The sequence below is a fragment of the Neopsephotus bourkii genome, unplaced genomic scaffold (genome assembly GCF_033783945.1).
Source record: "Neopsephotus bourkii isolate Nb327-2 ecotype Australia unplaced genomic scaffold, CSIRO-AGI_Nbou_v1 NB_1053, whole genome shotgun sequence".
NCBI lineage: Eukaryota > Metazoa > Chordata > Aves > Psittaciformes > Psittacidae > Neopsephotus > Neopsephotus bourkii.
This window is the reverse complement of record NW_026901542.1, coordinates 435,852-452,538: the sequence shown is the minus strand read 5'-3', so window position 1 is coordinate 452,538 and position 16,687 is coordinate 435,852.

Genomic DNA, 16,687 nt, shown 5'->3' with positions numbered 1-16,687 from the left:
TTCGCCGTTTCTTATCATGATTTCCCTCTTCTTTGGGTGGAAAGGGGATGTAAGCAATATACCGTAGTTTACAGAAAATTTTCACTGTGAATCTAACTCAACAGCAATCCTCCCATCGTGATCCTTACTTCAGACAGCTGGATTGCACTTTCAAACTGCTTTCTGCCTCTTACCCTGTTGCTGAGCAGATAAGGATCTTTTAAACTTATTTTAGACTCTGTTCTTTTTGATAAGGTGTTGTAGGATTAACTTTCTGGAAAATTCACTACCTTGCTGTGGCAACCTTACACAGCATGCAAAACTGGAGAAGTCCGATCCACCTTTTGGAGTTGTTGTGATGATACAGCACACGCAGCCCTGTGGCATCTCCTTAGCCACACAATAAGTAAGAGTCCTCATGTATGGAGCAGGTAGAGATGTGAACTCTGCTGCTGGAATGAGCAGTAAGTTAACTTGACCAAAATATGCACAACTACCCCACTGCCCCCCTTGGGTCCTTTTGCTTCTAACACAGAGACAAATATCACAGCACAACTTCTAGGTAGTACAGGAGGAAAATATGATATATTCTGCAAAATATTTCTCTTGGAATAAGAAACAAGGGACTCAGTATTTCTTAACTTGTATTTCTTATTCTACATTTTAATCTATATATATTTTTTTCTAATAACTAGAAAAATTTATGCAGTGTAACCTTTTGTATTCTGAGAAATAATATGTACAATCTAATGAGCTGACTTCCAGAGAATTGCATTGCAGTGTTCTTCAAAAAAGAAAAGAGAAAATAATTATATTGAAGAAGCTTTGTATAGCTAATAAAAGAGTTGAGCTGATAATTACTTTCTGTGCCTGTGCTAGAACAGGACTGTCCTTTCTCTACAGCTTTTAGGTGTAATGATATTGTGACATACTTATGATATGTCATTTTTATGATGAATATTTTCCTGCTCCAAAAGCTACACTGGAGGCAGTTAATGGTAAGCATCACCACTTACAAATTTTACACATTATGAAGAAGGAACTGAAAGTTGTTTATTCTTGTTTCTGAGCTGAATGGTGAAACAGCTACCTTGGTTGTACAATTTCAGTGTGGGGGATACTGTCTCTTGTGAACTCCAAAACACTTGCTGGGGTTCTCCTCCTGAAAAACTTTTACAGGGTTATGGTAGACTGAAGTGTATGCAAGTTTCACATTTAAAGAATGTTTCACCCTATAGTCAGAGTGACAATGGAATGATAAATGGTGCCTGCTTACTGAAGATTATTTCAGATTAAATTGACAACTATTTTTTAAGACAATTGCCTGAAATCAGCAAAACAAAAGCATTTAACTCAGAGTCTGCAGATGGAAGTAGACAAGCAAGTTCTTTATATAGCGAAGATTACATGCATGTCTTAAGGACTGAGGGGAAGAAAGATGTCTGAGCCAAACTCCCAAATAGGGATTGTCTGAAATCTTGCCTTTCTCATCAGTGTAGTCACTTCTAACTAAAACACGTGTGAAACTGCTTCACACCCTACAGCTTCTTCTCAGACTTTGACACCAGGCTAGCTCCCGTGGAGTAAGCCAGTAAAAGGTAGTAACCAACTTTTGTGTAATAACCTGGTGTTTGTTGACTTGGCTGAGGAAGTAGGTCCTGGTCAAGAGATCAGTCATGTCATCTGTGCTCATATCACTCTGGGTAGCTGGTAATGGGAGCTTCTGGAGCTTTTGAGTCCTTGTCTTCCAGCTATCCCACTATACTGGGGTTTGGTTGTTTTGGTGGTGTTTTTTTTTGGGGGGGCAGGGTTTTTTGTTTTCTGTTTTTTTTTTTTGTTGTTTGTTTGTTTGTTTGTTTTTTATTTGATTTTGACTATCTGAAGGCAGCATTCCTTGGAATTCAAAATAGCAAGGCTGAAGGCACTAAAAATGGTGAAAACTTTAGATGCTATCATTACAGATGCATGAAACCAGGTGGGGAGCAACTTTCTAAACTACATTGTTAAGAACTAGTTAACTGTGTCTCACCTGTTAAGAAGTTTATGCTTCAGAGTCCTTGTCACAGTATTTCTCAAATTACAGCTAGCTTTTATTTATGTACTCTGAATAACTTACTACAAACTACATCTAGCTTCTACTGAAGGCTAGTTCTTCCCCATTTGCATTGTTATGTTTGCCTTAAAGAAAATATTGTTCTATGATTGCAGAAGCTCTGAAATTCAGTGTTTAATATATCACTTGTGTCACTCCAGAACACAGATACTGTCTTTCTAGTAAGTGAAGAGAAATTTATTCATTGTAGGTAAATGGTTTGTTTCCAGCTCCAGTCAAATACTGAGTGTGTTTCAATCTCTCTCAGTGAGTGATTTGTCTGTAGTCAAGTAGGTATTAGTCCTAGCTGAATTCACACAGCTAGGACTCTTTCAAAGACAGGTCTATATAACAGACCATGAAGCTGTGGCAAACAGCACAGAAGTTTCAAATTGAGTTGAGTGGGCAGAAACATTGGTGGGTTGGAAAGTAGTAGAAAGCTCCTAAAGGGGTGTTTTCCCATGATGGAACTGAGAGAAGAGCAGGTAAGTTATGATTTTGTTTATGGGAAACCAAGTTAAAGAATGGCTTTTGTTTGAAGGCCTGGAATTGTGACTGTGAGTTATGTAAATTATCCTAGGAATTAGCTAATTTTGCTACCAGAATGAATCTGATTACCTTCAATTCCCATGACAGCAGGTGCTATAAGGTGCATAATTAATTATTTTTTAAGATATCCTTCCCTTTCCTAAACTTCTATTTTGAGCACAAAAAGGTCATTTTCTTATATCTCAGATTTTTTCTAGGAACTAAAGTTTATTTCAGGTTGTCTCTGAGCTAAATACTCCACAGGAAGTGGGGGTCCTCACTGGCATCACCTGTTTATACAGACTTTGGAGAATTTTTGGAACTTATCTAACACAGAAAGAAAAATAAATAAAAGGTTTTCCAAACAGCAGCAGCAAAGTATTTCTAAAGAGCAAAATACACACTTGTGTAGAGATTGCTTTGAATGAAGTAACGCTACTAACTAGCTGATGTAGCAAAATCACTTTTTGCCATGCTCTGCTGTGGCTTATTTATTCCACTTGTTTATAAGTTCAAAAAGCAATACAGCTCTCCCATTTTAAAGAAAGTATGTTCAAAGCTAGTTTGACTCTAGCAATGCATTCTCTACACACCAGCCTCCAAAGGCTTACAAAATGCATTTGTCCATGACAGGTTTTTGTGAATGAAGCAAGAAATGTAACATGAGGGAAATTAAAGTACATAGTCCTAATGACTCTTTTGTCACTAGGAAATTTAGGGCTTAGAAATGTTAGACTGCTGTCATTTTTCTAAATGGTGGTACTGCTGTGAGTTATGAATAAAATCTTGCAACAAGAATATGTACTTTTTTTGGAGTCTTTCTTTTCCATAATCAGAGGATGAGGTAGTAGTGGTATTTAAGGCTGGGGAGATGATGTTTACTACTATAATCATGTATACAGCGATGTCTTTTTAAAGTTTCTCGGGTATAATCCCTGATGGAATGATGTTACATTGAATAACAATGTATATGCTATGTAAGTTCAATTTCTTCACCCTCCTTTGAAATGCTACCACATAACCCTTTGCACAGGGTATCCCCAGTGTTACTGTAATTACTTCTCATGTTGTCTGGAAGATGACCAGATCAGAGTCAATATTTTTACTGTCTATCTTCCTCGCTGAATACCAGTGCTACTTTCTGGGCTCTGGTGGAAAACATACTGCACTGAATGTACAGCTGCCGTGAGAAAATTGCTTTTCTTTTGACTTCATTGGTATTTTTCTACCCTCACAATTTGGGAACAAAAAATAATTGTGATTCTGAGCTATATTTTTTTACTTTGATGATATCTTTTACTCAAGACTTTGGCTAAAAGCCAACATATAGCCCACAGTACATTGACATATGAGCTAGGTTTCCCTTAATTTTAGTTTTAATCAAGCAACTTGTCTTTCTTTCCTCTTTTGACCTACTTTCTATCAGTTAGTGCAGCTGTATCAAAGATGTCACCTTTCCTTTACTCTGTACTGTACTGTTAAAATTATATCTTTATTCTTTATTGTGAATGTGAATAGAATATAGCTGATCTTGTTTCCTTGCTCTTGGAGGAATATTGATTTCATTTTGGTCTTTATGTCATTTACTGGCTGGTAATGTTGAAACAAGCAACCTAACTAAATAATCCCCAACAGACTGACTTCAAAAGGATACCTAAAAGAATAAAGATGAAAGACACATACTGAATATGGATATAGTAAAAGCAAAACCATGCCCACTTTTACCTCTGAGAAATTAACTAAAAGAAGCAAATTAAGCACTAAACTAAATCCCATTTTTTATTTTGTGAAATAATGTTCTATTAGTAACACTATTTTGAAAGATCATCAGCAGAATTTCTTAAAAGCTGGTTTTGGCTTGTATTTTTTTTTTCTTTACAATAAGCAGAGATGACAACTGGAAGATGGTCATATGTATCACACACCTGTGAGTTAGACATGATCTTTCCTGATCTGACATAACACAACAACTATACTAAAAACACAACTTTTTTGCTCTAAATGTTGCTGCACTGTCTCACAGAGCATGAACAGCAACTACGCAACTTGTAAATCAGACAGACAAAATGAAAATGATCTTTCCAATATACAAGGTTAACATAATCTGCACATCTAATATTTATTTCCCAGCTCAATAAAATTTAAATTAGAATTTTTTCTTTTTTTTTTTTTTTGTGTTAAGCTAAGTTTTAAAAGTTATGTTCACCTTAAACTTCTAAAATAAAATTTCATACCATAAAAAAAAGGATTCAAAAGGGATGTAAAGTTTCATATATATTTGGTTACAGATCTTGCCTTCTCAGGTCATTTTCCAAAATTTTGTAATAATTTGATTTTTTCTTCTGCCCCGTCTGGCCTTGTGAATAAATAAGTGAGTAAGTAATTTGAGAGAACAGACAAATATGCATACCACCAATGAATATATCTTAGAAGTTTGCAAAGAAAGTTAGGAAAAAAAGAAGACGTAGTGTGGAATGAGCTACTAACAAATAAGGGATATAGAGATTCACACATATAACCAGAAATATGACAAAATTTCTCAGCTACTAGTATAGGCAATTTTTTCATGCTATAATACTGACAGACTATTTCAACTTCAGTGATATTGAAGTAATGTTGCAGTCTGTTATGAACTGGTCACTTGTTTTTACATCTTTTAACTTGATAAATGCTTGAACTTAGGAAAGGTTCAATTTTGGTCTCATTATTCTTCATTTTAATCACAGAAACTATCAGTAGAACAAGCTCCTAGTAAATTTGAACAAAAGTCCTTACCTGCAACATCAATATTGTATTGATCTCTGGCACACATACGAAAAACATGATTGTTACTATTACAGTTTTTCTCTATTTTTCTTTATTGTTTGATAGTAAGATATGTTTTTGAAGATGGAACAGATCTTTAAAGGTCACACATATACCTACGTTTTATCAAACTAAAGAAATGCATAAACCCTATTTTAATTCTGTGCTCTTTCTTAAAATAATAAAATATAATTTCTTTTTAATAACTAGGTTTTTGTATTTTTTGTATTTTTGCATATGTTAAAATGATACCAACCACATCAAGTTTCAGTGGATATTGAAAGGTGATTACATGATACAAATGAAAAAGAGGCAACAGGAAAAAACAACAAAACCCAACAGAAAAATACAAATTTTCTTTAAGTTTTTGTATTTTGGGTTATGAATTTTTCCATTGCCATTATTAAATATCTATGACTGCCATTTCTATTTAAAGCCTAGACAAAACAGGGAATCAATAAAGCCATTGTGTATGACTGTAGTGTGCTAAGACTTTGTGTGGTTTTCCTTACAAAGAAAATGCTACCCTCTTAAGTAGCTGAGGTCTCATCTTGATACAAAGAACAATCATAAAAAAATGTGTGTTTCTCTTTCCAGATTAAAATGGGGAGTATATTTTATCTTATCTAATGAAAGCTTTCTTCTAGATTTGTTTGAGTTTACATCAGCCAAATGAAATTCTGACAGTTTTAAGCTACATACACAGGTCCTTTCTATAGGCATCAAAATGTGATGTGACTCTTCAGGCAATTATCCATACCATCACAAGGCATACGGCACACAGAGATGTCCTTCCAATAACCTTGGAATTATAGTTTAGGTAAGACACCTGCTTTTCAAAATAATAGATTAGGTGAGGCAAATGATGACTATCAAAAGCCTCATTCAGCAAATCTCCTACTTTTATATTTAATTACATATTTAAGGATTTCATTCTATAAGAAACAAGATTAAAAAAAAAAAAAAAAGAGCAGTGAAAGCTAGGAGAATGGCGTCGTCTTTGTACTTGCATTATTCACATTTTGGCACAATACTTACCTGTAACTTCTATTAGCATGTGAACCACTTTGATATCCTATGATTATAGAGAAATGTGTGATACTTGTGGAACAGACTAGTGAGGAATCTCAAAAGCATGAATGACTTCTACTTATTTCTCCTAGCTGTAAAATATCTCCATCTCTTTACCATTAGTTCTATAACTACTTTATTTACACTGGAAATAGCTTTATACCCTAAAGAAAACATGTAAAACTTTTGCTTGATGTTCAAAAGATTAAATGAATTAAAAATAATCACATTTTTTAAATTGTTGAAAGTGTAAAACATACTCCTGTGAATACCAAAAAAAATGAAGATGGGTTACTTATGGTTTTGCAAAGTGAGAATAGATTTTTTCTAATGAAGTAATAACTCTAATGCCTTTCTTGCATTTGCAGCGTAATTGACTTCTGTGTGTTATGTCTAATGGCCAACAGACATACACTGACCTTTTCCATCTGTGGTTCATGGGTGACATCTCTTAATTTTCATCAGAGCATTCGTTTTCACATACTTTATATAGCCATGCAGTATCTTTGGGCTAACAACCTTATGGTAAAGCATGAATAAAATTGCCTTAGGGACTAGATAACAATAGACTGAAATAGTTAAATGTATTCCATTGTTAAATAGAATCATGTTAAATTTGTTTTGGCTGTAACCGGGCTTAGTGCTCACAGCTACTGACCTTCAAACAGTCCTTCACTTGGCTGAATATTGATTTTAGAGACAACTACCTTAAAAAATTCGAGGAAAACGAACACAGTTGAATACATCATCAAGGTGGGAGACTGAAGCAGTAAACCCCCCCCCCCAACTTTCATATACTAATTGTCAGTATGGCTGCATCATAAGTCAGGGTGCAAAAAAGGAGGGTCAATGCAGCTACAACTATATTATATTTTTTCTAAGGCACATCCACTGAACTGTTTCAACTCTTTTATGTCCTCTGACCACTATAAATCCATTTGATCCAACTGCCCATTCAGCTACGTGAATGTTATTGTGACCAAGCCTCAAAGCACATCCTACCAGAAGCTGGTTCACTCAGAAGACGGATTTCTAATAGTCACGACATAATGTTGTAAAGAAATATCAAAACTAGAATGCAGCAGTCTTGACAATTTTCCAGAACATTTGCTAGTGCACTCCATGAATGACAGGAGGGGTGCAGACCAAAACCCCAAAATGATCAATAATATAAAATGCACTAAAATCAAATGAGTAACATAAATTCTTAGATGTTAGTGAAGCCCTTACATCATGACAAATTCTAAAACATGACTACAAGTTAACTAAAGCATTGTCACTTTTTATTGAAAAATATGCTTGTTATGAAAGAAACTAAAAGGAGATGCATCATCAGAAGAATGAGATTTTTTTCATATGGCGTGCAATTTTAGTCACAGGATTTGCATCTTCACAGATTAGTTACACCTTGCCATCACACGGTCTAGTTATGTTCTTTTTCCTCTTAAGTAGTTATCATTGTACTACTCACCCTGTAGATGTCCTGCCAGTCCATATTACCTTGTAAGCAATTCTTCTAAATTAGAGCAAAGCTAAATCTGAAGAACTCCTCTCTGGAAAGATAATTATACTCTATGGAAATAAATGGAGGAGGAAAATGAGGATAAATAAAATGGTGTGGCCTGATCTTTGTTTATGAGGACATTTTCACATCAGCTGTCTGTGGAAATATCATTTTCATTTTACCTTAAAAATCAGACAACATTGCTTAACACATATTCTTCCTTGTCAAACATTTCACTAATGCTTCATTCTACAGACAACTTAATAAAAGATATTTCACCCTTAGCAAGTTGCTGAAGTTGTGTGTCATTTTCTTTCCATTTTAGATTAAATTTGTTGAAGCAAGAGGCCCAGGTACCTTATAAGTAGCATCATTATTAGGATTGTTAACTCCTTTCTTATTGTTAACTCCTTTCTTATTGCCTGCCTTACAACACATTAAAAAGGAAATTGTGCACAATGTTTTCTCTTGTGAAGATCATTTGTGGTAGCTGAAGAGGTTTTAATGGTAGTGAGAATTGAAAGATATGAAAACTGTAGATTTTCCACCCCCTTTTGAAGGTAGCTCAGATGACCCCAAGATACCAATGCATCGGAAGAACTTATTAACCAGATTTGCCATGTATCTTTACATGAGATTCTTTTCAACCAAATATAAAACTAACTGTATATACATAACATTTAATACTAAATTCTGATAAACTGTGTATTTCCAGTCACCTTTTAAAACTAATTGTAACATTGTTTGGATGCCCAGAGGAACATGCTTTACTAAGTTTATCCAAAGAACGGCCTTTTCATTGTAAAGCGGATAATATGTAGAGTGAGAAGGAAAAAAAACAACCCTCAAACACACAGAGAATTTCAAGCATAACAGATGAAGGGTAATGAAGACAATGCAAAAGACCAAATGTACCTTGTCATTAGTTAAGGAGCCATTAAGAAACTCCAAGTGCCCCAGGCTGGGTTTCAATGGCCAGGCAGGCCCAGAGCCACTGGAAGAAGCGGCCTTCATCACTAAACATTAATGTGTTGTCAAAGTATGCTTAAAGTCATCCTATGCTTTGCTTTCCATCAACAAAAAATATCATAGAACAATAAAATCATCAAATCAATTAGGTTGAAAAAGACCTTTAAGATCATCAAGTCCAACCATTACCTCAGGACTGCCATATCACTGAGAGCCTCGTCTGCATGGCTTTTGAACACTTACAGGGATCATGATTCCTTCTCTTTAAAAACTAATTATGTGTTTAATACTTTGTACTCAATTCCTGGACATTGTTATTATTTTGACTCTTTCATAGATTCTTGGATATTTAATCTTACCACTTCTTAACATTCTCATCCCTTCATTCCTATGATATACAATAAGATGGTTTTTTGTATATTTTAGCAGCATTACTTCTTGTCCCCTTACAATGTTCCCTGCTTCCATCATGTCTTTCTACTTTGGGCTCTTCCATTGTAAGCACAAATGACTATTATTTTCCTTCCAAGATCTTAACTTCATAACCATGAAATGGTATTTTCCTCATTCTCCTCCTAACTTTATAACAGTTAAATAAGAAGGTCTATAGTGGGCCTCTTCCTCTTCAAATATTTGCAAATATCTCAGATATTTTAGGAAACATGAATTACTCCAACTTTACTATCTTTTTCTTTGCTCTTCGGGACTCTTACAGAAATTGTGGGGTTTTGTAGTGTACATCCAATAAGTATGTAGAGAAGTCCTTTATGGACACTTAGAAGTAAATCCAGCTCCTTGCAAAACAATGATGATGGAGAAATTTAATGAAGAAGAATTTATAATGATTTTCACCCTTCAAAGTGTGATCACAAATGAGAATTATTTGGACCGATTACAATAGCATAACAATATAATGAAATTTGCTGTGCTTCAAGCTATTGAAAGAAATAAAAAAGTTGAAAAAAGATGAAAATTGTTACTTTTCCTGTATGATAATTAGATGGCAGTTGGTTTGGAGAAAATATTCCCTATAGCTCTTACTTACCATAAATTTATACTTTTATCTATAAATTGATAGGCAGAGCATAACTGTTAATGGAAAGAACCATAGAGTAAAAGTAGTTTGAATAGAAAGAGAATTCTTCTATGTAATACATGTACTATAACTCACTATATGTATAGGAAATTATTCAGATGCATAAAATGGCAAGAACCAGTCAGTAATGGATATAGCATAAAATGAAAATGCATAGATGCAGAATGTACAAGGAAGAAAATGATAGGTTTAGATTTAAAAGACTAAATAGCAAATAAAAAAAATTAAACAATATTCAGTAACACAAAGTCACCAGGTTTTGTACAAATAACTTTTAAAGCCTTTGAAAAGTCAGGTGTTAAAAAAGAAAGTATCGATCTCACAAAGCACTCCAAGATGTTGACAAGCAGAATTAGAACATGGAAGTCTGACTCTAATTTCAGTTTTTTGTTGTTTTGTTTTTGTTGCTTTTGCTTTGTTTTGTTTTTTTTCCCAGATTTCATACCAGTCTCCTTATAACTATTGATTTACAGCAAAAGGCAGCATTTATAAAACAGATTTGAACGTAGTTTCTGTTTTCATATGTGGCCTTGGTATATGTATTGTTACCTGCTTGATTTGATTTCATAAGTGTCATTTTCCACTTGCAGAATTTGCTGAACTACCAGCAGCATCTTTTGAAAAAAGAAAAGCAAGAAAGTGACAAAAAGGAGCTAATGATAGGAATGATTTGTCATTTTAGTGGAGAGGCTCGATCAAACTGTCATATTTTCATTGTCGTTATTTGTTTGCATGTCAGTAGTGGGCAGAGGTCTCAACCAGTATCAAAATCTACCAGAGCCAAGGATATTGCAGTACAGCCTATTCACACAAGAGGTTTAAACTGGAATAGTCAAAAGACAGGATAAAGAGAGAGTGGATTCATTCACAAATATATGAATCTGAAAAAAAAAAGTAGCTTTTCTTACCATGCAAATACAGGCATCTTGCTGACATAAGCGTTTCTAAATGTAGAATATTGTCCCTACACTCATCCAGGGAATGAGTTCTGACTCCCAAGCTGAGTAATGTAGTGTGATCTGGTCATGCACTATTTGAAACTGCCTCTGCCTCAAGTGGAGTGGTGCATTAATAACACAAGGCACCTGTCTCAGGTCTTCTCTAGCTCCTATGTGGTGCTCTGTGGCTCACAAACCAATCTGTTATATAAAAGTCTTGTTAAGGCCAAAATGTGCATGCAAAGGAGGAACTTACTGTTAGTCTAAGTAAAGCCTTAATAATCTAATCACATAATTGTTTGTAGAACAGTTATTTTTATGCTAATACTTATATTTTATACAAATAAGGTGACAAATCTTCTCAAGACTTCTAGCATTCACCCTAATATGGGCACCCTTTCACTGCTGCTCTGGCACCTAAGATCAGTGGTTTCACTCCTGATTGAGGGAGGGCTATGGCAAACTTTTGGTGTCCTAGGTCCTTCATGGGTGTCCTGGGTTCAGCAGTAGCAGTCATTTTTTCTCCTTCTTAGTAGCTAGTGCAGTGCTGTGTTTTTGACTTTCAGCCTGGGAACAGCGCTGATAACACCGATGTTTTTAGTTGCTGCTTAATGATGTTTAGTCTGAGCAAGAACTTTCTAAGTCTCATGCTCTGCCAGGGGGGTGGGGAAGCTCGGAGGAAATAAAGACAGGACACCTGACCCAAACTAACCAAAGAGGTATTCCATACCACAGCACGTCAGGCCCAGGATGTAACTGAGAGTTACCCGGAAGGGCTAGTGCACTGCTGGGTCAGGCTAGGTATTGGTCAGTGGGGGTATTGTATTCTCTTCCCTTGTTATTTCTGTTATCATTATTATTATTGGTGGTAGCCATAGTGGTTTATGTTATACCTTAGTTACTGGACTGTTCTTACCTCAACCCGTGGGAGTTACATTCTTTTGACTCTCCTTCCCATCCTTTTGGGAGCGGGGAGAAGAAAGGGGGGCGGCAGTAGACTGAGTGGTTCTGATTTATGGCCTGGGCTTAAATCACGACAGTGGGGATGAGGATGATGCTGTGTTGATAAGTTTCTTCCTAACCACTCCAAGATCTGCTTTGCAAAATTTTTGCTGCCATGCTTTACACTGTATTTGTTGGCTTCAATTTCACAGTATATTCAGATTAACACCCATAATCACTGCTAAAAGTGCTTTGCACACACTTTATTCTTTTTTTTTTTTTTTTTTCTCTGTTACCAATAAAGCTATTTACTCCATATTTTATCAAAAGTGTTCTCAATGTTGCACTTATTTCATGACTGTTTGGACACTGGCGAGTAGTTCATAGACCAGGAACCACTTGATTTCAATAGAATTACATAGGGTTATTTTTTTTTTCTTATTTTTATTTTACACATTTGTCTGCATTCAGTTTTTTTCTTAGTAGACTACTTTAAAAATTATTATCAGAGAATGTAGCATTTAAATTACTTAACCTGTTTTTCTTCAGTACCCTTGATTTTTTGAGTGAAAACCATCCCAAAATCAAAAGTGTTGAATGGCAACCCTCAGTTGTCTAAAAGCTATATTAACTTATTGAAGCAACCTATTTTGGCAGATGTATCTATCCAGAAAATAGATAAGATAAAATTCAATGACTTTTTCCCACAGCATCAAACAAATTTAAGCTGCTCATAAAATCAAATTACAGGGAAGTAGTAGACATATATTACTTTAGTTTCATACGTAACATGAAGCAAACATATGGTGGAAGTTATTTGGAAAGATGTTTATGACTCCTGTAAAAATGATATAATAAAAATCTAAACAGTTCATTCCAGGGTCCTTTGTCAAGGCTGATAGGTGTTCCTAACTTGGATTAACTTTCAAACACCATTTACTAGTACCAATGAATTTCTTGGCTTTCTGGACTGTTTTCGTGCAGTTTATTTTTTTGTCTTAGCTGATACTATATTTTTTATTAATTTTTTAATTTAAAAAATTTAGTTAAGATGACTGTTATTAGCTATTACAAAACTTTAAAAAATCATATGCTTAAAAATCCATGAAATGCTTATGTAATAAACCTTCGGGTTTTTATAGGCTGTTAGTTACAGAGTTACACAAAGTAATAATTAGTGCACATCCAGAAGAGTAAATGCATTGCTGAAAATAAATATTAACAAAAAGCCACATCAATCCATTTTTCATGACAAATCTTTCCCTCTAACCAGTGGTGTTGCAGCCTGTTGACCTATTCTGTGAGCGCTGCATAGATCCTCATTTTGTAGAACTGTTGCTCACCCTTTGCTATGGCCATATCTTCACTTTTTAATCTTCAACCTCACTCAAGAAAGAAACTTGGATTTTTAGAGTTGTCACATAAGCTTCTTGCTTCAGGAAAATAAAGTAAATTACAATCATAATACTGTATATTATTAAAAAATTGAAAACTGATTCCAAAAAAGATGTATTCTGTAATTATTTTCTGTTTGAATCTTAACTGATAAAATCCTGAAATATTTAATGAATTATTAGTAATTCTTGTAAAAATAAATCCTACAATATTTGGTCTGTATGGGAATGCTGAAGAGAGGGTCATAAGGTAAAAATTCATCTTTGTATTCAGTTGGTACTCTCTGCACATTCTAGGTGGTATCTTATAGTAATTGCAGTAAAGTAACTGAGAAAATCATACCTAATGATTTAACATGTATTCCTTTGGCCTACCTTTAATAAATGCCTTCTTAACTCTTTTTGTCCCTTCTTCTTCAAAAACTTTGTCAAAATTTGTCAAATCCCTGAAAGAACCTTGCTCTTATCTAAAGCTTGTTGTCACCCTTTATATTCATTTAGCTTGTTTATTTAATTGCATTTGTATTTCCAGGATGCCTTACAAATGCCTTTTGCCTTACCAAATTCAGTGCATAGATCAAAGAGGAGGTAATACTCTAAAGACAGAGATTTAAAACTTGAAAGTGTCTGTAATTGTACCAGTTTAAAAAGAAAATATAAATAGAGTATCTGAATTCTGCAACACAACATTGCAGGAGAACTTCCTGGAAACAGTGGTGGTAATATGTGTGCATGACATATTAGCAAGCTGAGGACCTACTAGGTCAAGATCAATGCTGTATAGCTATCTGTTGTTCACTCGAATGGCTCAAAATTAATACATTAGAGGTTCGGGTCTCCTGTCATTTTGGTTATGCAGTTCTGTAAGTTTAACCACTTCTCAATCTGACTTGACCTTCCCAAGTCTACCTTATCAGTTTACTAGAATATGCGCAGAAAATGACAGCTATCCATGGTCTTTATGATGGCAGTACTCCTAAGGGTATTACCCTGTTGTTTGTTCTCAGAAGTACTGTTGTGTAAAAGACTCATATTGAGGATTTAGGCAGCAGTTCTTTTAGCAGGACATGTGAATTCAGGTAAGATTTGTAAACAAATCTTCACCTTTTGGAATAAAACACTGAGATGTGAAAGGAAATATGAATAATTTAAGGCAGATACACCTTAAAGATAGAATGTCTTGCCTTAAAGGTTTTTGGCTAGTTATAGTTGGAAGTCTCATCAGTCATCAAAATGAAGAGTGAGGCTGTAAAAGTAAGTCCCAAATGCATGGAAAGAAAAAAAAAGATTCTCAGTGGAGACATGAAGGTTTTTTAATAGTGTGCATAACATAATGATAGAAACTGTTCTCTTTTTACTCTTTTTAACCTCTGTTGAATACCTTTTGTCCCATTCTATCTTTTTAGTTTGATCAATAAAGTTGTCTTCTTCAGTGATGCATTTTAACAGTGCAATATAGCAGAAATTGCCATAATAATGTGATACTCAAAACTATGAGAAAATACTATGTGGCCTTAAAACACATACTATGAAATGAATTTACTTTATAGTTGCTATATTTTGAAATAACTTAGAGAAATATAAAGGAGCTTATAGTTGTTAATTTTAATGCCAGTTAAATGACACAAAATTAACTCATTTGAAAGATAGCAAAGGAAGAAATATTTGCAGTCCTGAATGAGAAGTATTTGGTTTTGGGTGATGATAGGGGAGGACGTTTTTCTGAATACTTTCTATTAGACAGTATTTCCTATTGAAGGAGACAAGATATTGAATTAGAATCATAAAATCATAGAATAGTTTAGGTTGGAAGGAACCTTCAAAGGTCATATTGTCCAAACCCCCTGCAATAAGCAGGGATATCAACATCCAGATCAGGTTGCCCAGAACCATGTCTAGCCTACCCTTGAGTGTCTCCAGGGATAGCACATCTACCACCAATCTGGGCAACCTGTTTGTATTTTACCACCCTCACTGTAAAAATTTTTTCCTCCTACCTAACCTGAATGTGCCCTCTTTTAGTTTAAAACCATCACTCTTCATCCTATCACAACAGGCCCTACTAAAAAGTCTCTCCCCATCTCCCACTCAGCTTGGTCTCATCTTCAAACTTGCCGATGTTACACTCAACCCCACTATGTCACTGATGAAGATGTTAAATAGCACTGGTCTCAGTATGGACCCTTGAGATAGAGAGTAAGTAATCTGGAACAAAACCATTACTGAAAGTGGTTTAAATTTTAGATTAATAAACTAAGTAAGTTAGATGGTGAAGAGTTCTGCATAGTGACACAATGTGAGGTGATGCTAGCAACCTGTGAAGTCTCACCAGATCTCAGCTCATGCAGGTGTTTCTACAGGCTTTCCTAGCTATACGAATGTGTGATAGGGAACAGATTCATACTGTTAAGCTCTGTACAGAAAGAAAAAGAAAAAAGAATAAAAAGAAAAAAGAAAAGAAAAAAAAGAAAAATTGTTCTTCCTTTCATGGCTTCAGAGTGATTAATAAAAACATGAATTTTCCTGGAATGTGTTGTATCAGAAAGAGAAAAACTGAAATATGCTAACAATCCTCTTGTATGTGAGAAGTATTTCTAAATCACCCTACTAAATAAATTCAATTAAAAATTATCATATTTAACATAATTTTGTAAATAAAATCCATTAGCATTATGAAGCAAGAATAGACACATCCAGCCAGGCCTCATAGCTACTAATATTTAATTAACTGTTTATTAGATAATACATCTTTTATGGGTTGTTCCCAATATTTAGATTTGACAGGCTATTATTGTAATGGTTAGTAGATTGGCTATTAAGAATTACATTTAGGATCTATCATTAATGCGTTTATACAACAAAGTGGGCAAGGTATGCATGTTTAAAGACTATTAAGCAAGAATGAAAGATTTCTCATTCCTTGCAGTAAACTTTGGATGAGAACTTTGGAAAACAAATTTATACTGGCTTGTAGAAACACGTGTTAAAACAGGAAATGAAGTATATCATGTTTGACACTTTTGAGAAACTCTACCATTGGTAGGGTGTTGTTATATTGATGGAATTAATATACATAAAAAAGGATTTAGGCAATATTTTGAGGTGTATCAGTTCCAGAAATTAGATGCCAGATCTCCTGCTCTTCCCATTACACTGCAGTGCATCTTCTTGTGTGTTAACACGGACCATGGTAATCACTACATATATTTTTCAGTAGAGATGAGAATAACCTGTGACTGTCATATGGTGTGACATCTAATAATATGCCCAAATACAACTTTATTAACAATCAACAAAATATTTTTAACAAAAGGAAGAAAATTATTATGTATCTCTATGGGTGAGCAGGGTGTCAGTTCCTGGTTTTAA